Here is a 26,560-nt window from a genome sequence, read left to right on the forward strand (position 1 = left end):
TAATTCTTAGAGTTCTTCATGAATCCAATTATAGGAGTCATTATAGGGGGATGAGTTTCAAACCAGCTTTACCAGTTTTAGCTAACACTTGTTAGGCAAGGGTAAAGAAATGTTCTGTAGGCTGGTAGTCAAGTCTCCTTTACTGAGGCTTCAGGTTGTTTTAACTGTTCTTACATGATTTGTTTCAGAGATGATCTTGGTGGAAAGAAAACAACTGAAACTATGAAAGGACAGAGATTCAATGCCAGCTAAATTGAAGTGCCCTAGAAACATTTAGTTGTTTATTCTTATTTTTAATTTGTCTATTCTGTGCCTAATCTGATCTATTTTACATATGTTTCCTATAGAATTGTGTGGGGGGGGGAGTGTTAGTGTTGTATGATGTGTACTGTCGGGTTCCTGGAAAAACATGGTATTTACATAAGAGAAGACCATTTCCTATTCCTTTTTTCCAGAATGTCAATGGCCAATTGAGAGGTCATTCAGCATTGGGCTAACTGCCAGTAGTTACAACTGAATACTATACAGTTTGTCTGGTTCTCACCATATATGTTTTCCATGTTCTACCTAGCCCTGGCTCCTCATGGACTTCAGTGCATATGTTTGTGGTGTTATAATGAATTTCTGGGACTAGATGGACACCACTTCGAGCGACAAGACCATCAGTTGGAGATCTCGGAATGTACCCAGGTGCTGTGAGCCAGGGCCAAAAGTGGGTATGTGAGAGGGAGAGCAGAAGAGAAAGAGAGACACAGAGAGACAAAGATAAGCATCCATCCTCATATGAAATGGAAAAGCTTTAGTCATCGGGCTCTAGATATTCAGTTCTTACTTTGCTAATAGAAACCAGGTAAACAACTACATGGAATCTCTTACAGATTTAACTGAAAAAGAAAAGGCTACATAAGACATTAGACTCTTGCTCAACATCCACTTCCCAAATGTGTACACTCTCCTCTAGTAGAAGATCTTAACCATTCAGGTATCATGGATTCCTTTGTCAGTCTGATGAAACTTCTTCATAAAAATTCTTTTAAATGCATAAAATAAAATACATTGGATTACAAAAAAGTAGAAATTAATTATCAAAATGTTTTCAAATTAAGTTCATAGGACCTAGATTAAGAGGCCCAACAATCTATAGCCTTACATGCCACAAGGAATGATTCTATATTGAACAGAAAGCCAAGGGAAATAAGTCTGGAATACAGATTGAGGGGATTATTGAGGAAAAAGAGGCCAGAATGTTGCAGATACTAGCCCATTGAGATCATTAATAAGAAAATTATTATGAAGACAGCATTATTTTCAGATTGTTTAAGTTGGTGTTAGTGTTAGGAGAGTCACATATCCCCCACCAATGCAACAATCTGCCAACTAAAATCAAAAAACTGCTGGTGCCTGGAAAAATTCAGTCCATCCTCTGCCCTGGAAATCTTTGCACCAAAGAAAGTTATGACTATCTCGGAGAGTCTAGCTGGGGATGTCCACATTGTTAGAGGAGACTTTAATGAGAATCTGAATTATCCAGAACAGAAGGTTGTGACTGTCGGGCAGTTCAAAATTGGTTTGATCCACGGACGTCAAGTTATTCCATAGGATGATATGGCCAACTTAGCATTGCTGCAAAGACAGTTTGATGTAGATATTCTCATTTCAGGACACACACACAAATTTGAGGCCTTTGAACCTGAAAATAAGTTCTACATCAATCAAGGATCTCCCTCTGGAGCCTATAATGCTCTGGAAACAAACATCATTCCTTCATTTGTGATGATGGATATCCAAGCTTCTACAGTTGTCACTTATGTGTATTAGCTAATTGGAGATGATGTAAAAGTAGAATGAATTGAATATAAAAAATCCTAAAACCAGTCCTATCTTGGTGATCTTTTTTGTTCCATTCCTTTTTTCAAATCAAGTAATTAAGCATTCAGAAGCCACAGAATTATGACATTTTTAAAGTATTATGTATTAAAAACTAAAATCTTACTTGGTGATACATAATTTGCTACAAGCTTATTGTAAACTATATGAATGTATTTAGTTTATAAGACATGATTTCCAAGGAATTAACTTGTACCACATGGTAAATGGATATATGTTTAAAAAAAAAAAAGTTTAGCTTTGTAAATATTTCCAGTGTTACCATTCAAGTTTTTGTTATCAACATCGTGCACAAATAGAAGAGTTGCAACAAAGTTTATTTGGAAGAAAAAAGATCAAGAATATCAAGGGAAATAATGGAAAAAAAAATGTGAAGGAGGGGTTAGCAGTACCAGATCTTAAACTGTACTGTAAAGCAGTGGTTGTCAAAACAATTTGGTACTGGTTAAGAGACAGAAGGGAAGATCAGTGGAACAGACTTGGAGTAAATAGCCTCAGCAACACAGTGTATGATAAACCCAAAGAACCCAGCTTTGGGGACAAAAATCTACTATTTGACAAAAACTACTGGGAAAATTGGAAAACAGTATGGGAGAGATTAGATTTAGATCAATACCCTACACCAAGATAAATTTAGAATGGGTGAAAGACTTGAATATAAAGAAGGAAACTAAGTAAATTAGGTGAATACAGAATAGTATATTTGTTAGACCTTTGGGAAAGGAAAAATTTCAAGAGCAAACAAGAGTTAGAAAAAATTACAAAATGTAAAATAAATAATTTTGATTACACTAAATTAAAAAGGTTTTGTACAAACAAAAACCAATGCAACCAAAATTAGAAGGGAAGCAACAAATTGGGAAAAAAATCTTTATAACAAAAACCTCTGACAAAGGTCTAATTACTCAAATTTATAAGGAGCTAAATCAATTGTACAAAAAAATCAGGCCATTGATAAATGGGCAAGGGACATGAATAGGTAATTTTCAGATAAAGAAATCAAAACTATCAATAAACACATGAAAAAGGGTTCTAAATCTCTTATAATTAGAGAAATGCAAATCAAAACAACTCTGGGTACCACTTCACACCTAGCAGATTGGCTAACATGACAGCAAAGGAAAGTAATAAATGGATATAGACTCTAAAAGATCTCCCTAGTTCAAATATCAATAATATGGAAATAGGTCTTGATCAATGACACGTGTAAAACCCAGTGGAATTGCACATTGATTATAGGAGGGGGGTGGTGTAAGGAGGGGAAAAAAAGAACATGAATCACTTAACCATGGAAAAATGTTCTTAATTAATCAATTAAATAAAATTAAAAAATAAAAATAAAGTTTGCCTGTCCCAAAAAACTAAATAAAAACAAACAAATAAATGGGTGAGCAAGCAAATAAATAAATTAATAGATAGATAAATGAATAAATGAATGAATGATGTGAGCATAGCTGACCAATATTAAGAAGGTGCCTGAGAAGCAAAACAACTAAGTTTAAAAACTGTGAGTCAAGGCATTTCCCTGGGCACTTTCTCTTAGATAAAATAATTCTCCAAAGCAGAGACATTAGAGAAAATAAGATGGTCTTTCTATTATCATTGCATTTGAACTTTAATTTTAAATATTTTAAATAAAATTTGATGTATTAAAAAATAAAATAAAATTATCATAATTACAAGATTAAAAAAAGAGTTGCAGACTACCTCATTGTATACACTCTCTTCTTTATATTGTAATAAACACCTTTCACTTAAAAAAAAGAAAAGAAAAGAAATGGGCTTTAAATCAAGCCTTAACATTGAATAAAATTTAGATATGTGAGGAGGAGGAGTGAGGAAAGAGGAAGAACATTCTAACTAGATAAATAACATGAGGAAAACCTCACAAACAAAAATGATCATAGTGCATGAGTAAAAGTCACATAGTATGCATACCTGAAGAGAGCAAAGGAGGCATGATTAGAACCTTATTCTAGCAAGTATTTAATGAGATTCCAGTAAATACCTAATTTTATAATGGGATGGTGCTTAACAAATACTTATTGACTAACTGACCTTCCTCTAGTAAGAAGTTACCTTAACAAAGGGTACCTTTATGGAAAAAGATTGTCTCTTTCAATTTATTTTCTCAAAGGGGCAGCAAGGTGCCTCAGTGGATAGATAGGCCTGGAGTCAGGAGGTCCTGAATTCAAATTTGGCCTTAGTCACTTCTTAGACATGACCATCAGAAAGCCACTTAACCCCAACTGCTTAGCCCTTACCATTTTTCTGCCTTGAAACCAATATTTATTATCAATTCTAAGATAGAAGGAAAGAGTTTAAAAACATATATTTATTATGTTGGTTGGTAGATGAGCACATTTCAGACTAATTAATGATGAACTGAGTCACTCTAAAATCTTCTCTCAATTATTGATCTGATTAAAATCCAGAAATATTTCCCATATTTCATCCAGAGTATATACATATTGTTGTGGATTATAGCCTAGTGATTTATGAGATTTGATTATTAAATACAACTAACAAATTCTTATGTTGTCAATCTTAAATACCCATGTAGATGAAATAAATATGCTATTCATGTTTAAGGGAAAAGGGTAACAAATCAAGGCAAAAGGAGACATTTTTAAAATTTTTAAATTGTTTTTTAAAAGTTTATTTATTTAATTTAGACTATTTTTCCATGGTTATATGATTCATGTTCTTTCCCTCCCCTCCTCCCACTTCCCTCTAGTAGCCAATGAGCAATTCCACTGGGTATCATTGATCAAGACTGATTTCCATATTATTATTTGCAATAGAGTGATCGTTTAGAGTTTATATTCCCAATCATATCCCAACTGAACCATGTGATCAAGCAGTTGTTTTTCTTCTGTGTTTCTACTCCAAGGGAGACATTTTTAAAAGATGCTAAAGATCATGTTTGAGTGTCCTGGGATTCTGTCCCAGTGGTAAATTACTGGGTGCCCTCCCTAACTTTTATTTCCTCATCAGAGATATGTTCATATAAATCAAACTTGTTATTCAGAGTGTAATGACCTTCATAAAGGGAACTGAAGAAATTTCTATGAGACCACTAGTATGAATTTTGGTGAATAAGCAAAACACTTGTGCCTTCCTTCTTACTGAATCCCTTATGATTTCTCTTTCCTAGGCATGTACCTTCTAATGCTTCTTTTGAGTTTTATATTTGAGGGTCAAATTTTCCATTCATCTCTGGTCTCCTCGTTAGGAATATTTTAAAATCATTGAATATTGATTTTTTTTCCCTTGAAGGATTAAGCTCAGTTTTGCTGGGTAAGTGATTTTGCATTGAAGTCCTAGCTCCTTTGCCTTATGGAATATCATATTCCAGGCTCTCCAGTCCTTTACTATAGAAGCTGCTAAATATTGAATTATTCTGACTACAGCCCCATAATCTTTGAATTATTTCTTTTTTGGCTACTTGAAATTTTTTCTCCTTGACCAGAGAGTTCTGGAATTTGGCTATAATATTCCTGGGAGCTTTCCTTTTGGGATCTCTTTCAGGAGGTGATAAGTGGATTCTTTCCATTTCTATTTTACTCTCTGGTTCTAGAATATCAGGGAAAATTTCCTTGATCATTTCTGAAAGATGTCTAAACTCTTTTTTTTATCATGGCTTTCAGGTAGCAAATATAATTCTTAGATTATCTCTTTTGGATTTATTTTCCAGGTCACTTATTTTTCCAATGAGATATTTCACAAATACTTATTTGTTCCTTTTTTTTTTTTTTTTACTTTGTTTAATTGTTTCTTGATGTCTCATGGAGTTATTAGCTTTACTTACCCAATTCTAATTTTTAAGACATGGTTTTCTTGAGTGAGATTTAGGACTTTTTCCATTTAGCCAATTTTTTTTTTTAAGTTCTTTTCCTCAAAGAATTTTTGTTCCCCTTTTCCCACAAGGCCAATTCTTTTTTTTTTTTTTTTAAACCATTAACTTCTGTGTATTGGCTCCTAGGTGGAAGAGTGGTAAGGGTGGGCAATGGGGGTCAAGTGACTTGCCCAGGGTCACACAGCTGGGAAGTGTCTGAGGCCAGATTTGAACCCAGGACCTCCTGTCTCTAGGCCTGACTCTCAATCCACTGAGCTACCCAGCTGCCCCACCACAGGCCAATTCTGCCTTTTAAGAAGTTCTTTTCTTCAATGAATATTTAAATATCTTTTCCCATTTGACCAATTCCAATTTTTAGGAACTTCTTCTCTTCAGTGGTTTTTATTCCTTCTTTTACCAATTGGCTGATTTTATTTTTAAGGTATTATTTTCTTCAGTATTTTTTGTGTCTTCTTTACCAAGCTGTTAACTCTTCTCCCCCCTCCCCTGATTTTCCTGTATCACTCTTGTTTCTTTTCCTAATTTTTCTTCTATTATCTATTATTTGATTTTTAAAATCCCTTTCCTAGCCACTCCATCAATTCTTTTTGGGCTTGAGATCAATTCATATTTTCTTGGAGGCTTTTGATGTAGCATTATTGACTATGTTGTCTTCTTTTGAGTTTGTATTTTGGTCCTCCCTGTTACCAGAATAACTTTTTTTTAAATTTCCTTTTTTGTTGTTTACTTATATTACAGCCTTTATTTTTTCTTTTAACTGAAAAAAAAAAACTGTTAAAGTTGGCTCTGTTCCTGTGGTGAAGGGAGCATTGGTCCAAAGTTTAGGTTCTTTCTGCAGCTGTCTTCAGAGCAAGCTCTGGAGATCTATAAGTTTTTAGTTCTTTGTAGGTGGTATGATCTAAGGAAGGGTGTGTTTAATACTGTCCTGGCCTGTTCTCTAGTCTATGAGCAACCACAAATACTCTTTTCTACCTTACAACTGTGTCCAGGATTCCCTGTTCCCCCAGAGCCACAAGCACTGGAGTATATTAGTGTTCCTTTTCACCCTGAGACCACAACCCAGGACTGCAACCTGAATCTGAATATGGGCAGTGTGGTAAAAGTCTTGCACCCAGAGCCAGCAGAGGGACCTTTGTAAACTTCTGAATGGCAGTCTGGCCTCCCCCATCCCTCATCTTTTGTGCCTAAGGGCTCCAGAAACTTTGCTAATGATTCAGCCACCAACCCCCAATTCCTCCCACCCCAAGTCCTGTTGATACAGTAGGCCCTGCCTTGGCATGCTGCTTGTACTCCACTTCTACCCAAGTGCAATATAACTTTTGTTTCAGTCTTCTAAGGTGTTTTGGGCTAAAAAATTATTTTACTCTGTCTTTTTATGGATTTTAATGCTCCAGAATTCATTTTGATGTATTTGGAGAGTAATTTGGTAGAGATTAGATGGCTCTGTGTACCATTTGAGCTTCACCTCCAGACCTCTATTCTCTTAATTAACTTTTTCTTCTTTGAGGGTGATAGTGTACATGAGTTCTTAAGTATTGTCTCTTACTCTCAGTATATCCAATATTTTTGGGTGAGCTAGTACATTGGATCATTTATAAAGTAATGGTTTCTCTGCTATGAATTACTTTTAAATCTTCTAATTCTTGACCTTTTAAAAAATGTTCTTATTCTTATACTCTGTGTCCAATTCTTAAATCAATAGGCCCTTATGAATTTCCAGATTTAAAAAAAATCATAAAACTTTTCAAGTATTTGGCATCTGATCCATGCTGGAACTATTAGGCAAACTGCAACATAAATAAGACATACAATATTATACCACAATGGTACAATAAAGCAGTTCTTTAAGCAATACATAACAAATATCAGTGAAACAAAAAATGCATATTAATAACAATGGAACAGCATAGTATCCCACTTACATAAAATCACAATTACTTGTACAATTGGTATACTTCAATAACAGCTTTAATTATTTAAATTCTGTATTAGATGTAGTACAGAGAGAGGGGGTCATATAGTTTTTTCAAGCTTTGGCTGAGTTCTAAAAGCAGTTAGGGGTTTGGAATCTTGAGGGAAAGTTCAGTTGGTTTGGGTCTCCTGTGGAGGGAGGTTGTCTGACCAGCCAAGCTGCCTCCTTATCTATCTGTAGTATTGAAATTTAGCCAAGCTTTGAAATATTTATTTAAGAAATTGTTATTTTGGATAAACCCTTTATATCTTCCTTCCCAATATTATTTCCTACCTTCCTTCCCTTACCTTATATGTCTGTGGAGTTAATAAGGAGAGTAATTAGAGAGGAGTTCAAATTCGTGGAGGGTTAATTATATTGACAATATTAGATATAAAGAAACTAGTCAGTCATCATTTATTCCCTTTAGATATCAAGAGCACTTTGTAAGCTTGAGTTAAAGGCTGGTCCTTATTCAGACTCCATCTCTGCCTCCCTTCCCCCACCTGAGGTTCCTGAGACAACTGTTAGGGCTTCCTTTGATCCACTTTCCTGACACATCAACCTTTAAAGATAATAAACCCTTTTGTGTTTTAACAGACTTATTAGTATAATTTGTCTGTTAGTTATTAAGAGAGGGAAGAAGAGGAAAGAACCAACATACTCTGGGCTTGAAGGGAAGCCGGGTATCTATCTTGGAGGAAGCTGTAACTTCAAAACAGGTCCCTTCCTGTGAAATTAACTAAGCCTGTTGTTAATTTCAGTTTAGTCTATTTCCCTCAGTTTGTGTTTAAGTCTGAGTCCTGATCTATAAGCCCTGCTGTATTTGCCTGTTAGATTAATTCTCCCTCTCCCTGAAGATCTTATTCCTTCAGTGTTAAACTCCTGTCTTCAGCCATATTATATCCTGAATCTCCTTATTCCAGCCTACCTGTAGCCTAGATTTACTATCTTAATAAATCCCTGATAACCTCCTTTCAAAATCCCCTTCTACCACACACCTTTCCTCAAATTACCCCCATTACACTGAATGCAGCAGATTGAGTACAATATGGGAAAGGCAGACAACAAAATACAAAATGAAAATTATTTGGAAACCAAAAATAGAAATGAAATTTAAAAAAATTAGGATCTAAAATTTTAGTGAGAAAGGAATAAAAACATATTTTAGAAAAAAAGTATCAGAATTATAAAATTTGATAATGAACATTTCTTCTCTAAAATGCAAATAAAGGTTGAAATAAAGATAATTCTACCCAATAGACAAAAAAAAAAGTGGAAATGACATAAAATGAATATAATACAAAAAAATAAAAATTTTAGAATATAGATATCTTCAAACTTTACAGGAGTCATGCTGGGAAATATTATTTATAAAGAAATAGGAAGAAACAAAATATTATTTAAACTCCCAAAACAGAGACAAAAATTTAAGTTAAAAGAAATTTATTTTTTGTCCCAGAAAAGTTTCAGCTTCTAGTGTAGTGGTAGTAGTGGTTTGGTGTTGTATTGGTTTAGTAAGAGTGCAAGTCACTCTTTCTCAGGCAATTAACTCTTGCCTTGTGATAATGACTTTTTCTTTAACACTAACTCAGCTAGTGGCCTATGGAAAATTGGTTTTCCTTCTCAGTCTTTAGCCTTCAGGCCAAAGGACAATAATCAAAAGAAGAAATATCCAGGGCTTCTTTTTTTTTTTTTTTTTTGACAGAGTGAACATATTTAATCCAGTATGTGACATTCTATAGCTATACTCCTCCATCTTCCCAATGAGAAAATAGAGGTCATGGGTTCAGCATTTGGTATTATTTTAGCATTCTTTTCATTTACTTCATCATAGTCATTTTGTATATTGTTTTCTTAATTCTGTTTACTTCGTTCTACTTCATCTCTTATAAGTCTTCCAACATTTCTTGAAATACTTTACGTTTGTCATTTCTAAAGGCTCTGACTTCTATCGAAGAAGACTTTGGGAGAAGTTTAATGCTCCACTCTCAAGACTCTCTAGCCAAACAGGCAGCAGAGGTGTTGAAAAGGTGTTAGGTATCAAAAACCAAGTCAACTGATACCTGATGGAGATCAGAGGAAGAGGAAAAGGACTCATATTTATAAAAAATAGTTACAGTGGCTCTTTTTGTGTTGGTAAAGTTTAGACTGGAAAATAGGTGGATATTCATCAAATGAAAAGTGACTGAATAAACTCTGGCATGTAAATGTAGTAGAACATTATTATGGTATAAAAAATTGATGAGGGTATCAGTTTCTGAGAAACCCAGGGAAACATGAACTTGTGTAGAATCAGGAGAAATATTTAGACAATAACAATAATGCTGTCAAGAAAAATGTTTTTGAAAGACTTAAAAATTTTGTTCAACCATTCTTATAGAGGACCAATGAAGAAGCATACTATACACTTCCTAACCCAGAGGTCATAGAGCAAAAGTGCAAATTGAGACAAATATTTATTTTAAGACATACTCAATGTGGGGGTAGGGTTTGGTCTGTTTTACATGACTATACATATTTTCTACAATCATTTTTTTCTTTTTCTTTTTTTCAGTTGAGGTTGGGAAGAGGTAAGGGGGAGAGAGAATAAATTTTTGCCAGTTGAAAAAAATGAAATAAACTTTAAATAAATAAAAAGGTAAAAATTTAAAGGCTATCATGGGAATAATACACATTCTTTGAGGGGAGGGAAGAAGTAGGACTAAAAAACTAGCAGGAACACATCGTAGAGGTCAACTCATTTGTCCCCTTCATTAATAAAGAAACTGAAGCGTAGAGAGAGAAAATGAATTGAACAATGTCACCCAGATATTAAATTGTGGTCTGCATGCAAACCCCGATCTCCTGAGTCAAAATTCATGGTTCTTCCTACACTACCACCCTGCTTCATACCAAAAAATCAGCAACTGTAACATCATAACCAGTTGTGTAATGATAGGAGATGGTTGCTAAATGCTTTGATCCTAGTTCTGAAGGGTTTCAATGTTATTCTCCTTTATATTATTGTATTCATCTTATTCAATGTGCCCCTCATTCTTCTTATGTTATAGTAGTAGCTGCTATCCCAAAGTGCTAAGCAAGCAAACAGAGCTGTCAATCACTTTTATGTGTCCTGACTTTTCTATGGCTCAAGCCAACCATCCTTACATGGGGATGGCTTTCTCTTTGGCTCTTCCTCTGACCCTTCCCTGATAAAAAAGAACTTTCTTTTTGATCAGATCCAGAGTAAAAACCTAATGTACCAGAATCAACACCAGTCCATCTTGTTAGCTAGCCATGACCTGACTCATTTTCCAATAATTGGCCATCTATATGTCATATGTTTCATATCCACAATCCTCTGCCACTGGAATGGAGGTTGAGTGAGGGAGGATGGAGATCAATGCTATAACATAAAGCTGAGCTGGAATAGTGAACTCTTCTGTATTCCTGTGGCCAGCCCATGGTGTGCTGGGACCCTTTCTAGTTCCATTTGTTTTTGTAAGTACAGGAAAGGCAGGCAATGCATAGTCATTTGAAAACATGCAATCAACAGGGCAGTACATCACCCTATGGTGATTCTCTTGAGTTCTGTGTTTGGGAAGCAAACTCTCTGTTTAAGTCCAGTTTTTTCTTTATGAATGCTTGGAAATCTCCAATTTTGTTGAATGACCATACTTTCCTCTGCAAGAATATATTCAGTTTTGCTGGATAATTAATTCTTGGTTGTTGACCTAGCTCTCTTGCTTTCCAGAATATTATATTCCATGCCTTCTGGTCCTTCAATGTAGATGCAGCCAGATCCTGTGTTATCCTAACTGTGGTTCCCTGGTATCTGAATGACTTCTTAGTAGCTTGTAATATTTTTTCCTTGGTCTGGTAATTTTTGAATTTGGCTATAATATTCCTGGAAATTGTCAGTTGTAGATTCTTTTAATTTCCACTTTTCCCCTTTGTTCAAGAATATCAGAACAGTTTTCCTGTATAATTTCCTGTAGGATGATGTCCAGGCTTTTTCTTTTGTCATGATGTTCCTGTAGACCAATAATTCTTAAATTGTCTCTTTGAGATCTGTTTTCCAGATCTGTGGTTGTGTCAATGAGGTGTTTCATATTCTCCTCAAATTTTTCATTTTTTTTATTTTGTTTTATATATTCTTGCTGCCTTGTGAAGTCATTTGCTTCTAGTTGTTGAATTTTAGTTTTTAAAGACTGAATTTCATCCCTGGCTTTTTGGTCATCCTTCTCCTTCTGGTCTGATTTTCTCTATAGATAGTCTTTCACCTTCTTTGCTTCATTTTTCAGCTGGTCAATTTGGGCTTTTAAGACATTGTTTTCTTGTTTTAGATCATGTGTTTCCTTTTCCCATTGTCTTCAGCCTCCATTGATTGTTTTCTGAGTTCTTGAGTTATTTGAATTTTGAATTCTTGAGTTAATTGAATTTTGAGTTCTTCTAAAGCCTGTGTCCATTTCACTGAAGTTTTTATGTTTTTTCTTTATCTTCTGATCCATCTGCTCTTTGTTCAATTTCTGGATAGAAGCTGTTGATTTGTGGTTTCTTTTTTCTTTTTTCTGTTGTTTACTCATATTTTTTCCTTCTTTCTCCCCTGTAATTGACTGTAATCTTGATCCTCTGATCATTTTTTTTTTAATCTGTGGGTTTGAGCTATTCAGTCCTGGGAGGGCTTCTTCTCTGTTTTGTTGATTAATTAGGTTAGTGGGACCTGAGACCAGATTTTTCCCAGCTGGTGGTAAAAACTAGAGAATTGAATTTGACTACTATCACTGTAGTCTGTGGGGGAGAGGTGTTGGAGCTTCCCTGCCCTCTGAAGACTTCTTGTCTGCTGTATTGATAGGATTAAATCTGGTGGGGATTGATCTGCAGAGCTCCAAGTGCCCTGAGGTCAGATTTTCCCCAGCTGGTATCAAAAGCTAGAGAAGTGAATGCAGCTACTTTCACTGTAGTCTGTGGGGGAGGCAGTGCAAGATAAAGTGTATGTTCACCCTCTCTAGATTTCTCTCCCAGCAGCCTCCCTGCTGTCCGTGATTAGAGCCTTGAGTTTGGCACAGCTGTGCCAGCAAGGCATTCCCTTTGTCTAGTGTCCCAATCCACCCAGAGATTCCAGGATCCACTGGAGACTCAGCACATTAAGTGGAGGAGGGGATCTGGGATCTTCCTCCTTTCTTTCCCCTCCCACCTGACAGTTCCAAGAATTCAGGCTTTTTTTCCTCTTTTTTTCAGTGTACCTTTTAAGTTGGGCTCAGCTAGAGGATCCCCCAGCTCTGTTCTGTTGTCAGATTTGGTTTTCTGTTCTGTCAGAGCCCTTTGTCCTTGATTAGTGGTGAAGGGCTTTATGGAGGTCTGGAGCCTTGCTGCTTCTACACTACCATTTTCCCAGAGTTCCCAGGGCCTACTTCTGAAACAGTAAGGGTTAATCACAACCTCTCCTAATCAAAGCTGTTTTTGTGCCTTAAAAGATCCAAATCCCTATTTCTCTCTTTTCTCTGAGAAGTTATAAAAATGAATCAATAATTCTTTTGACTTTGAGCTCCAATCCATGAAATGTTTTTCCTGTTAAATATATATCGTAATTTAAAAACTCTTTCTCTCCCTCTCTGTAGCTCTATGTATCTCTCTCTCACTGTCTTTGTCTCCCCCTCTCAGACTCTATTTATCTCTCTCCCCTCATTATTCTCAACTACATTTAAGTAATGAAACATATAGATTCATAATGAAATGGTTAAGAACATTTATCTTAACTAAACTGGCTTTAAATATAAAATGAATCAAGAATATCAAGGAAATTAATGAAAAAATGTGAAGGATGGTGGCTTAATAGTACCAGATCTTAAACTGTACTATAAAACAATAATCATCAAAAAAATCTGGTACTGGCTAAGAAATAGAATGATGGCTCAGTGGAAGAGATTAGAGATAAATGACCTTAGAAATCTAGTGTTTGATAAACTCAAATATCTCAGCTTTTCAGATAAGGACTCACTATTTGACAAAACTGCTGGGAAAATTGGAAAATAGTATGGCAGAAATTAGATATAGACAATATTTCACACCCTATACCAAGAAAAAGTCAAAATGGGCATATGATTTAGACATAAAGGGTGATATTATAAGTAAATTAGGGGGAACATAGAATAGTTTACCTGTCAGAGGTATGGAGAAGGGAAGAACTTGTGATTAAACAAGAGTTAGAGTACATTATAAAATGTAAAATGAATAATTTTTACTATATTAATTTTAAAGGTTTTGTACAAACAAAACCAATGTAACCAAGATTAGAGAGAAAACAACAAACTGGGGGGTGGGCGTTAACAAATTTCTCTGATAAAGGTCTCATTATTTAAATATATAGAAAACTAACTCAAATTTATAAGAATACAAATCATTCCCCAAATGACAAATGGACAAAGGATATGATTAAATGGTTTTCAGATGAAGATATCAAAGTTATCAATAATCATATGGAAAAATGTTCTAAATCCCTCTTGATTAGAGAAATGCAATTTATAACAGCTCTGATGTACCACCTCATACTATCAAATCGGCCAATATGACAGTAAAGGAAAGTGATAAATGTTAGCAGGGATGTGGCAAAATTGAGTCACTAATGCATTGCTGTTGGATTTGTGAACTGATCTAACCATTTTGGAAGGCTATTTGGAACTATGTCCAAAGAGCTATAAAACAATGCATACCCTTTGAACTAGTAATACCACTACTAGGTCTGTATCCCCAAAGGGAAAAGGATCTACTTATAGAAAAATATTTATAGCTCTGTTCTTTTTATGGTGGCAAAGAATTGGAAACTGAAGGGATGTCCATCAATAGAGGAATGGCTGAACAAATTGAGGTATATGATAATAACAATAATATATTATGCTGTAAGAAATTATTAGCAGGATGATTTTCAGAACAAGCTAGAAAGATCAACATGAACTGGTAAAAAGTAAAATAAGCAGAACCAAGAGAACATTGTCCACAGTAACATCAATATGAATGATTGGCTGCAAAAGATGTAGCTACTCTCAGCAATACAGGGCAATTCTGAAAGACATGACAAAAAATGCTACCCACCTTCAGAGAAAGAACTGTTGGAGTTGTAATGCTGATGAAAGTATATGATTTTTCACTTGCTTTTGGGGGGTTTTGGTTTGGGGTTTTTATTTTATATGATTATTCACTTATAAAAATGAATACTATAGACATGTTTTGCATGATAATACACATATAACCCAGATCAAATTGCTTGCCAGCTCTGGGAGGGGAGATGGAAGAGGAGGGAGGGAGATGATTTGGATCTTATTACTTCTGAAATCTTATGTAGAAATTTGTTATTATATGTTATTGGTAAAAAAATTTTTTTTAATCAATATATAGTGAACAGAAAGGCAGATAAATTTCAAAGATACAGATTAATTTTGGGAACTGACTCATCTTCTCTGAGAATGAATACAAGAAAGAATGAGTACAAGAAATAGCCAACCTTGGTCTTAGCAGTTCAAATAGTTTCAGCAAACCTATTATCTACTCTTTGCCACTAATGCATGATTTAATCACACCTCACCTACTCCACAGCCCAGTACCATGGAATTCATAGCCGGTACTCTTCTTTCCTGACTTCCAAGGGATTTTCTTTCAACTAGTGCAAGTTCCTGTTATAACATCTGTTGTATATTGTCTCTTCATGCTGCTCCCAAGGCCCTGTGAATCACTTCTTAGAGTAGTAGACGTCCATTGAGATGTCCATTGTTCTTTTTCTCCTTTTATGCACCCCAGCTGTCTTCAGTCTCCCTTCTGATGGGAAGGACTAGATTGTAAGTCAAAGTCCATCTGACCCCATCCAGTATAATGTTCTAAACTCCCTGGGAGTCAAGGAGAGGATCACTAAGGGATTTCCATCCTGATCAGCAGGTATCCACTGGTGCCATTATGTCTTTGGCAACTCCAAAGGGCACTAAATATATTTTTTGCGAGTGTTGAATAGTCATTTAAAAAAAATTGAATGCATAATTCATATGTGGTATTATGGTGCTGTCCATAACACTTAAAGATAAAAAGATATTTTCCTCATGGAATATACAGTTTAATAATGTATATTTTGATATAAAACATACCTTTATGGTGTGGGTAGGGGAGTTTTGACATAGTAATCTTTTTGGTTTTTTAACCCCTATCTTCTAACTTAGAATATACTGAATATAATTTCTAAGGCAGAAGAGTGGTAAGGGCTAGGCAATTGGAGTTAAGTGACTTCCCCAGGCACTTAAGGTTACTCAGGTTCATACAGCTAGGAAGTGTCTGAAGCCAAATTTGAACCCAGGATCTCTGGTCTCTAGGCCTAGTACTCTATCTGCTGAGTCATCAACTGTCCCCATTGGAATCCCTTTTTAAAAATTACTGTATTGCACTTCAGCAAAGCAAACCATTATATCTACCAAGTCTGAAAATATCCCCTATACAAAGAACAGAAACAGATGCAATTTCTCAATTCTTCTCTGTGGCAAAGTTTGTAGTTATATAGAATTGATTTTGCTGAATTACTTTCATTCTCTTTCTTTCTTATAAAGATGCTCCCTGGATAGGGGAGCAGGGAAGATTTTATTTGGAAATGAAGGTGTTATAATATAAGACATCAATAATTTTTATTTCTAAAAGTGCTATATTACTACCTCTAAATTATCATTTCCAGCCTAGTGAAAGATCAAAAGAAAGGATTTTGAGATTACTTTTTTCAGAATAAAAAATTTTAATTGATTTCTTCATTCTCACAGGATGGATACTTGATGAAAATAAAATTTTGGGAGGGAGAAAGGATAATTCATCCTTGCATCAATATGAGAGGTAAAGCTGTCTATTTTCTTGCATTATATATGTAGTAGGCATCCATAAGAAATTGAGCTAAGAATCGAGAGAAGGAAGTTTGAGGGCTTTCTAGCCCTCCTCCACATAACTGATCCTCTTAGTATGTCTGGTTTTGTTATTTTATTTGAATTTTTAAAATATTGGACACTTTAATATTTGGGAATAATTACAAAAATATGATAAATGAACAAGCATTTATTAAACCCCCCCTTTCAGGCACTGCATTATCTGTTATTTGGAATTATCAATGCCACTTGTTTCCTATATTATCATGGGTAATTGAGATTTGTTAGATTATATACTGTATGGTAGATCTCATAGTTTGTGTTCAAATAAATGTTAAATTATAATATATTGACCAATTTTCCAAGCTTCTTTAGACATTCATTTTTATTTTATTTCTTAAAACCCTTCCTTTCTGCCTTAGAATCAACACTGGATTGGTTCTAAGGCAGAAGAGCAGTAAGGGTTCAGCAGTAGAAGTTAAGTCACTTGCCCAGGGCCACACAGCTAGGAAGTGTCCGAGGCCAGATTTGAACCTAGGGCCTCCCTTTTCTAGGCCTAACTCTCAATCCACTGTGGACATTCATTTTAAAATACAGTTTCAAACAAATGAGCACATGAGAAGAGACTGAAAATGACACATACATTTATAAAAAAAAAAATCCTGCTAGTTGACTTTTCCTTAGGTAGCATTATCTCATTCCCTTCAACCCAAAGGAGCTCCAGAAGAAGAAAAAAACAAATGTTTGAAGGAAAAGTCAGAAAGGTAGAAAGAGTACTTTTAATAGAAACTGAATGACAAAGAAATATGTAATAAACTTTATGCTTGCATTTTCCCACAAGAAACACTGTTTATTTCTCTCCTCCAAGAATTGTTAAAAACAAAATAAAAACTAGAATGTTCCAATTCTATCCCAAGCCAGCTTTCTCCACCTTGTGATCTTGGAAGGATGAATCCAGTTCAATAAACATTCAGTTTTGCTAGAAAGAAATAATTAATGGAGACTATCAAGCTCATAGATTTTTAGGGAAATTTCTAGTTCAATAAACATAAATCTGCCAAAATGATTTTATAAGGTATGGACATAGTTTTTTACAGTAACAATAAGATTATAGATTTAGAGCTCAAAAAGATCTTAGAGGCTAGTAAGTTCAAAAACCACATACTGAGGAAGATACTGAGGTATGGAAAGATTAAATAACTTTCCGAGAGTTATTTGTCAGTAACTATTATGCAGAATCTTAAACTAGGTCTTGCTGACTTCAAATCTAACATTCCAGCCACTACTGCCTCTCTAAATACAAGATATGCAAATATCCCTGAAAGGATTGTCAACATGGTAAGCTTTCAGGTGAGGCTCCATGGGTGCCACTAATTTTTAGCAGGAAAAAAAGGAAGGCAGAAATACTTTATTCTCTACCTGCAACTCAAGGAAAGCAGAGATAGTAAAGCTTTCTACTGCTTCATCTTTCAGTTAAATTAAACAGATATTAAGTCCCCAAAAAACTATCTTTAAACACTCCCTATTTGTTCCTGCCTCATAGTAAAGTCATAGGCTTGAATTCCCAGGATTGTTTGAACAACATCTCCCCTGAGGCAGCTATATGGCTCAATGGATAGAACACTGACCATGTAGAAACCACTAAGTCCTATGTGATCCTGATTGTAGCTCCACGGTATTTGAATTGTTTCTTTCCAGCTTCTTGCAGTATTTTCTCCTTGGCTTGGGACCTCTAGAATTTAGCTATTATATTCCTGGAAGTTGTCATTTAAATATTTCTTTCTGGAGGTGATCTGTGGATTCTTTCCATTTCAATTTTAGTTTCTTGTTAGAGAATATTTGGGTAGTTTTCTTTGATAATTTCTTGTATTATGAAGTCCAGGCTTTTCTTTAGATCATGGCTTTCAGGTAGTCCAATAACACTTAAATTGTCTTGGATCTATTTTCCATGTCAGTAGTTTTTTCAGTGAGATACTTTGTGTTTTCATCTGTTTTTCCAATCTTTTGATTTTGTTTTTTTTTGTTTCTTAATGTCTCATGAAATAATTAGTTTCTAGTTGCTCAATTTTGATTTTTAGGATCTGATTTTCCTCTGTCAGTTTTTGGGTCTCCTTTTTCATTTGGCCCATTTCTTCTTGCACTGCTTTCATTTCTCTTCCCCATTTTTCCTCTGCCTCTCTTAAATGTTTTTTTAAGTCCTTTTTGAGCTCTTCCAGAATCTGTGTCCAATCCATATTTTTCTTTTGGACTTTACATGTGTCTACTTTGCTTTCACTGCCTCCTTCTGTGTCTGTACCTTGCTCTTTGTTTCCATAAAAATGTTTTATAGTTAGGTGCTTTTTTTGTTGTCTGCTAATTTTTCCTACCTTTTTATCAGTAAGCTCTGTTCTCTGGGAGGTTAGGATACCCTCTTAAACTTCAGTCCTTCCTTAATGCTACCCTTAGCTTTATTTCTGGGTTCTGCCAGTTTCATTTCTTCCAAGATAGTATGATGGTTTGAGGGCTGGGAGTTCTGAGGTACGACTCCCACTCTTTATTCAATTAACCCTTGAGATGCTGATAGCTTAAAGTATTGCCTCAGCTGAACAAATTGTGGTATCTGTTGGTGATGGAATACTATTGAGCTTAAAGGAATAACAAACTGGAGGAATTCCATGTGAACTGGAATGACCTCCAGGAATTGATACAGAATGAAAGGAGCAGAACCAGGAGAACATTATACACAGAGACTGATACACTATGATAAAAATTGAATATAATGGACTTCTCTACTAGCAGCAATGCAATGATCCAGGACAATTCTGAGGGACTTATGAAAAAGAATGCTATTCACATTCAGAGGAAGAACTATGGGAGTAGAAACACAAAAGAAATACAACTGTTTGAACACATGGGTTGATGTGGATATAATTTGGAATATAGACTCTAAATGACCACCCCAATGCAGCTATCAATAATATGGAAATAGGTCCTGATCAATGACACATATAAAACCCAGTGGAAATATGAATTGGTTATGAAGTGGGAGGAAGGGGGAGGGGAGAGAAAGAAAATGAATCATGTAACCATGGAAAATTTTTCTAATAAAAAATAAAATAAATAAAATGTGACTCGGGTTGTGGGGGGGTTGGGGGGAGGATTGCCTCAGACTTGGCCATGAGCTTTTGGTCTCACTCTGTGCTTGATTAAGTCAGGAACTGCTCAAATTATAGCCTCAGGTTTAGGTGTAAGTTTTTGGTTTCACTGTGGACTTAATCTTGTGAGGCACATAGTAGATTGCCCTGTCCTGGGGCTCTGCCTTGAGTTAGTTTTGAATCAAAGATACCCTTCCCATTAAAAAGAAAAAGTTGTCTCCTCAGTCCAAGTAGGAATACTTCTACTCAGGTCAGCAACACACTGAAGGAGAACCCTATGATCAGCTATGCTGCTTATGTATAAAAGGACAGGAATGCTGATTGGCTGAGAAACTGTTGGAAGACTTTCAAAGAGACTGACAAAAGTAAGGTATGAACTTTTGAAAGGCTACTAGGAGTCCTCAGAACTACAGAAATGACTTTCAGGACATGCAACCACAGAGAGTTCAGTGACAGGGCTTTCCTTTCCAGCACTGCCCATTGAATGAGTGAAGGTATTTCACAGGGACATGTCTTACTGAGGTCCATTCATTCCAGCAGGACTACTTAGCACAGTTATTTTCTAAGTGACAGCCCAGTTTTCAATTTCAATTCTGTTAATAAATGGAATGTAACTTCTTTAATCTAGGCATGTGACTGTTGGAGCCCAGTTTCCTGACACCCATTATTCTGACTCTAGCTGAGTAGCAAAATGGTAAATTATTCTTTTCCTCCTTTCCAAAGAGCTGGAAAGCAACTTCGTGTCAGTTATATGATTTTGTCAAGGACAGATAAGCAGACAGGCTCCTAGCAATACACTCATAAATTCTACAACAAATTTTTTTTAAAACCCTTACCTTCTGTCTTGGAGTCAATCCTGTGTATTGATTCCAAGGCAGAAGAGTGGTAAGGGCTAGGCAATGGGGGTGAATTGACTTGCCCAGGGTCACACAGCTGGGAAGTGTCTGAGGTCAGATTTGAACCTAGGACTTCCCGTCTCTAGGCCTGGCTCTCAATCCACTGAGCTATCCAGCTGCCCCTGCTGGCACATATATTGACTGCAAAAAACATGTCTAGATGAGAAACACCCAGTATCAGCTTTAACCTGCATAAAAAAAAAAACAAAAAACACTAAGGAGCAGCATTTTTAGAATAGGAACTGTTAGGAAGATGAATTCTGAAACCCAAACCCCAAGTAAAAATGTTAGAAAGTAGACTCTTAACCTTTTGAGAACTGTAAACAAATAAATCCTTTGCCCTGTAAGTGTAGACTTAATCTAATTATCACACCCCTGAAGAAAATAAGAGCTACTTGGGAAGTATTTTCATCTAAAGAGAGAGAAAGATCTGAATCATTTGTGGAACTGATTCTCTTCAAACTTAGTAACCAATCTGAAAACAAACTGTTACCAGGTGTAAAATTAAGAGTTTAGTTGTAGCAGGCAATGAACGTGGTTGTCATACTTTAAGAAGATTTAGAGGTCTCTGATAACGTTTGGAAATGTCACACATTAACTAATGTAATAGCTGGCCATTTTCAACTACCAATTGTGAAGATAGGATTAACTAACCTAAATATAAATTCTTACACAACCCATGTGCCTAATATTTCATTTAAAATTTTTTTCTTCGAGTATCTTCTATGTACTTAGGATATCATTAATGAAAATGTAAGAAAGGAAGCTGAATGCTTTCAGAGACATTTTCTCTTGCCGACTATTTTTACAATAATACAATTAACTAAAAGGTATAATAATGCCAGGCCTTGCTCATTCAGCCAACCTCATGATTCCCTCTTATACCTGTTTATTTTTCATATTTTAATATTTCCCTTGGTTTCTGGTGTCTGCTTATGAGGCCAGCTGGAATGAATTATCTCTTATCTTCCTTATAAGGTTCTGGACTAGGATAAACGACCTCCCACAATAAGGTTTTGGGACCTGACACTGGACAACACCTCCTCATGCTCTTATGACCAGACTACCACCACTTGTCCCAGATTATTCTAGGGACACAGCAACTCCTATCTGAAAACATACCTTCTCTTGTTCCTGCCTGCTTATAGTCACGATTCCAGACCAGGACCCAGCGACATATTTCAGTTGGGTAGTTGAGGATTGTATTGATACCTTAATCACCCGCATTCATTATCAGACTTCATAGTTACTTTATCTTGACTCATTCCCCACTGTTTTGCATATTCCCATTTACATCTACTTTTACAGTCCCTGCGATATTGAAACCCTGGCTATCAAAAAACAACCCCTCTTCCTCAGCCTCAGATACTTTGCTTCTTCTTTCTCATCTACCTCAATCCTTCTCCCACAATATCCCATTCCAAATCTGCCTGCCCTTCAATTATACCCCCTGGAATGCATATTCTAGAATTAGCAAGCTTTTCAACTCATTTTCCCTCTTGCTTTTTCTGTATTCTGACAATCACAGAGACCTGGTTGCTGCCTGTTAAATTCCCTATTCTTCCTAGTAATGGCTATTCTTTTTAGTATTGGCTGCATTTTCATCCATGTTAAGGACTCATCGATTATATTTGGGGAATCAAATACTCCAGATTGTCTCTTTATCATCACCACTCTGGTAGCTGTTATCTACCATACTTTAGAGCAGTGATGGGCAAACTACTGCCCTCGGACCAGATGTGGCCCCCTGAAATGTTCTATCTGGCAGCGACATTATTCCTAATCTGACAAATACAATGAGTAGGATACAATACAATGAAACTTCGAAAGAAAGAATTGCCTTAGAAATAGACCGACAGATGAGCATTTCCTTTCCTTTGGCCCCCTCTTTAAAAAGTTTGCCCATCACTGCCTTAGGGTAGTGATCCCGAACCTTTTACAGACCATGGGCCCCACCCTCTAAGACCTTGTGCTGTGCCCTGCACCCCCACAGACCAAATACCCCAGACAGGAGGGAGTAAGCACTCCTGTTTGGCTACTGGGCAAAGGGGCAGGTGAGGTGAAAAAACAGCCTCAGGCACAGTGGAGAGGGGCAGGGAGTTGTTCCGCCAGAGTCCTTCTGTCTTTCTAGTAACAAACTCTGGTGGGCAATAGCACGTGTGTCCACAGAGAGCAATCTGTGTGCCCTCTGTGGCATGTATACCATAGGTTCACCACCACAGTTCTAGGGCACCCTCCTTTCTTTATGAGTCTAGTGTCCACCTAATAGACTACCTTTCTACTCCAGTTCCTTTTCTCATTTTAGGAACTTTAATATACATATCGATGTACCCTCAAATATACTCATTTCTCAGTTCCCCAATTTATTCAACTCTCATAATCTACTTTTTTTTTTTTAAACCCTTGTACTTCAGTGTATTGTCTCATAGGTAGAAGATTGGTAAGGGTGGGCAATGGGGGTCAAGTGACTTGCCCAGGGTCACACAGCTGAGAAGTGGCTGAGGCCGGGTTTGAACCTAGGACCTCCTGTCTCTAGGCCTGACTCTCACTCCACTGAGCTACCCAGCTGCCCCCTCTCATAATCTACTTTTGTACTCTACCTTAGTTCCTACACACATGAAGGTTATATCCTTGAAGTTGCCATCACCCACAAGTATTCTACTTTTGTAATAAAACAAGAATTTCTTTTACCTAATCATAAAATTCTTATCTTTCCATCTCTCCTTATGCTTTTTGTCCTTTTTTTTTTTAACTCTTACCTTCTGTCTTGGCTCCAAGGCAGAAGAGCAGCAAGGGTAGGCAATGGGGGTCAAGTGACCTGCCCAGGGTCACATAGCTAGGAAGTGTCTGAGGCCAGACTTGAACCTAGGACCTCCCCTCTCTAGGCCTGGCTCTCAATCCACTGAGCTACCCAGCTGTCCCCTCTTTGTCTTTATCTTGACCTCTAATTCCTCCATTCCTTAGTATTATTCTAGGTCATCACTCCTGATTTGGCTATACCTTATCTTGGTCCCTTAGTGAATTAGTTGAATGCCTTACTATCCTTTTCTTCTAAGCTCTTTGTTCCCCTTTCTTATCATTTACTTTGCCAAATTTCAGCCCTGGACTTCTCCTACCATCTGCTTTCTTCATTTCTATCTATATACTATTGAATGAAATTGGAGGAATTAATGAAATGGAGCTCACTGGGTCCATCATAAATTAATGATAGTTAATAAAAAAACTGGGACCCCTCTGTAGAAAGGCAATCCTACTACTCTTCCCTAATTGACTGCCTATCCCACTCACTGCTGCTTCTATTTCACAAGTCTTCCACAAAATTCCATCATCCCCACCCTATAAGCTGAAGACCTCATACTCCACCAAATAATTGAAGACATTCAGCAAGACTTTTATCTTTCTTCCTCTTTTTCATATTCCACTGATTTCATTGTCAACTCTCTCCTCCACCATTTTAGTCTTTGATGATGAAGTGGCCTTTCTGTTTACCAAGGCTAACCTTATGTACCCTTTATCTCCTTCTTTAGTCTTTTCTAGGTTATTTCACTTGTCATTCTTTCTCTCTCTGTCTCTCTGTCTCTCTCTCTGCCTCTCTCTGTCTTTATCTATCTGTCTCTCTGTCTTCTGTCCCTCTCTGTCTCTGTCTCTCTCTGTCTGTCTCTCTGTCTCTCAGTCTTTCTCTCTCACTCCCTCTTTTTCTCCCTTTCCTCCCTTCTTTCCTCCCTCCCTCCCTCCCCCTATTTTCCCCTCTCCCCATCTCCAATCTCCCCCTATCCATTGGCTTAGTTCCTTTTGTTTACAAACACATCTAATTCTCCCCCCATGGGAAAAAAAAAAAAAAACAGCCCTTACCAGGTCCTACTGTATTGAGCTATTATCCTGTACCTCTCCTCCTCTTCTCATCTAAACTTTTTGAAAAAGCTATCTCTAATCAGTGGCTTCACTTCTCTCATTTTCTTCTCTAACTCTAATTCTCCATAATCTGGCTTCTAGCTTTTTCTTGCAACTGAAAATGAACTCTCCATTGCTACCACTGACCTCTCAATTACCAACTCTAATGGCAATTTGCTTCTCAGTCTTTATCTTTTTTGACCTCTCTTCAGCATTTCACACTGTTGACCACTTTCATCTCCTGGTTCTCTTTCCTTTTTTTTTTTTTTTAATGATTTTGTGACCTATTTGCTGTCCTCCTACCTGTCTGATTATTTCTTCTTAATCTCTTTTTTAATGTTGATATTTATCCATGTTATGTACACTGTGTGCATCCCTCAAGACATCTCTCTATAATCCATTACTTGATGATCTCATCAGCTCCCATGCATTTAATTAATACTATGAAAATGAGTCACAGATATATTTATCTAACCCTAGTCTCTCCCTAATTCCATTTCAGCATCTTCTGTTGATTTTGAACTGGATGTCCTGGAGACATAAAATTCAATATATCCAAAACAAAATTCACTACCTTTCAACCTAAACCCACCTGAACTTTCCTTATAACTGTTACAGTAACTATCTTTTCATACTTTCAAGTTTACAACCTTAGTAACATCTCAGATTCCTCTTTACTGTTCACTACATATATCTAATCAGTTGCCAAGTCTTAGAATTTCTTTCTGCATAACATTTTTTTAGATGAATCCCCATTTTTTTTTACTAATATAGCCAGTAGTGTTCAAATCCTCACCATTTCTCACTTGGATTCATTATTCAATAGGAACTGCTAGGAAAACTAGAAAGAACTTTGGCAAAAAAAAAAAAAAAAAAAAAAGCACTTACATTATCATATTTCACCTTATTCTAAGATAAGTTCCAAATGGATATGTGACCTAGCTATATATATAAAATGTTGTATCATAAACAATTTAGAGGAAGAAGAAAGAAAATAGTTATCACAACTATTTAAAAAGGAAGAGTTTGTGACCAAACAAAGGGTAGAGAAGTTCAAAGAAGATAAAATGTACAATTTTCATTACATAAAATCCAAAAGGTTTTGCACAAACAAAATCAATACAGTTAAGATTGGAAGGGAAACAGTTATATGTGAAAATATCTGGGTAGCAGGGTTCCCTGGCAGAGATCTGATATCCTAGTTATATAAAGAATTTATTTTAAAAAATATAAGAACATCATCTGCTGTTTCTCAGCAGATGAATGGTCAAAAGATATAAACAAGCAGTTCTCAAAGGAAGAAATTCAGACTATCAATAGCTATATGAGGAAATGCTCCAAATCACTAAAATTAATAAACTGAACCAACACTAAGATTCTACCTCCCACCACATTGGTAAGAATTACAATTGTTGAAACAGTTACAGAAAAACAGGAACATTGGTGCAGCTATGAATTGGTCCAACTGTTATGGAAAGTAATTTGGACCAATTCCCCAAAAGTCACTAAATACATATAAAAGTTCAGAGGACTGCCCAATAGGACTTTAGTTCTTCAAGCATGCATAATCTCCTCTGCCTGTTCCCAGTTCACTTGGGAGTTTGGTGAGCCTAGAAATGCATAATGACAAGTTTGGAGGAATAATGTTCTCCAGTCCAGAGGATTCTGAACAGGCATTCTATGACTACTTCCTATTTGCTTATTGAGCAATGATGAAATGCCTTTTGATTGGCTACTTAACCAGAACCAAATGTGCAGACAAATGACATTTACTTTTGAACCCTCCCTTTTCTGTTGGTGTCAGAGGTAATAACTGCTGAAAGCCCCTTAGTTTCAACAGAGATATGGCTAGTGTCCTACATAGGGCTGACAAGAAGCCATGAGAATATGATAAAGTTATCTTTCCGACCCTATTGCATTTCATTTTATCCTGCTCATAGTGTAGGAGATGGGCTATGACCTTTTGTTCCTTGTTCCCTGGGGAGATCAGGCTCAAAAAATTTTTTTAAACCCTTACCTTCTGTCTTAGTATGAATTTCAAGACAGAATAGCAACAAGGGTGAGGCAATTGGGTT

General features: G+C 36.2%; 1 pseudogene; it reads left to right on the top strand.

Moving 5' to 3' along the window:
* The first annotated feature begins 634 nt into the window (after positions 1-634).
* On the top strand, positions 635-1,832 carry LOC123249857 (annotated as a pseudogene).
* The last annotated feature ends 24,728 nt before the right edge of the window (positions 1,833-26,560 follow it).

This window comes from Gracilinanus agilis, chromosome 5, assembly GCF_016433145.1.
Source record: "Gracilinanus agilis isolate LMUSP501 chromosome 5, AgileGrace, whole genome shotgun sequence".
NCBI classification, from domain to species: Eukaryota; Metazoa; Chordata; class Mammalia; order Didelphimorphia; family Didelphidae; genus Gracilinanus; species Gracilinanus agilis.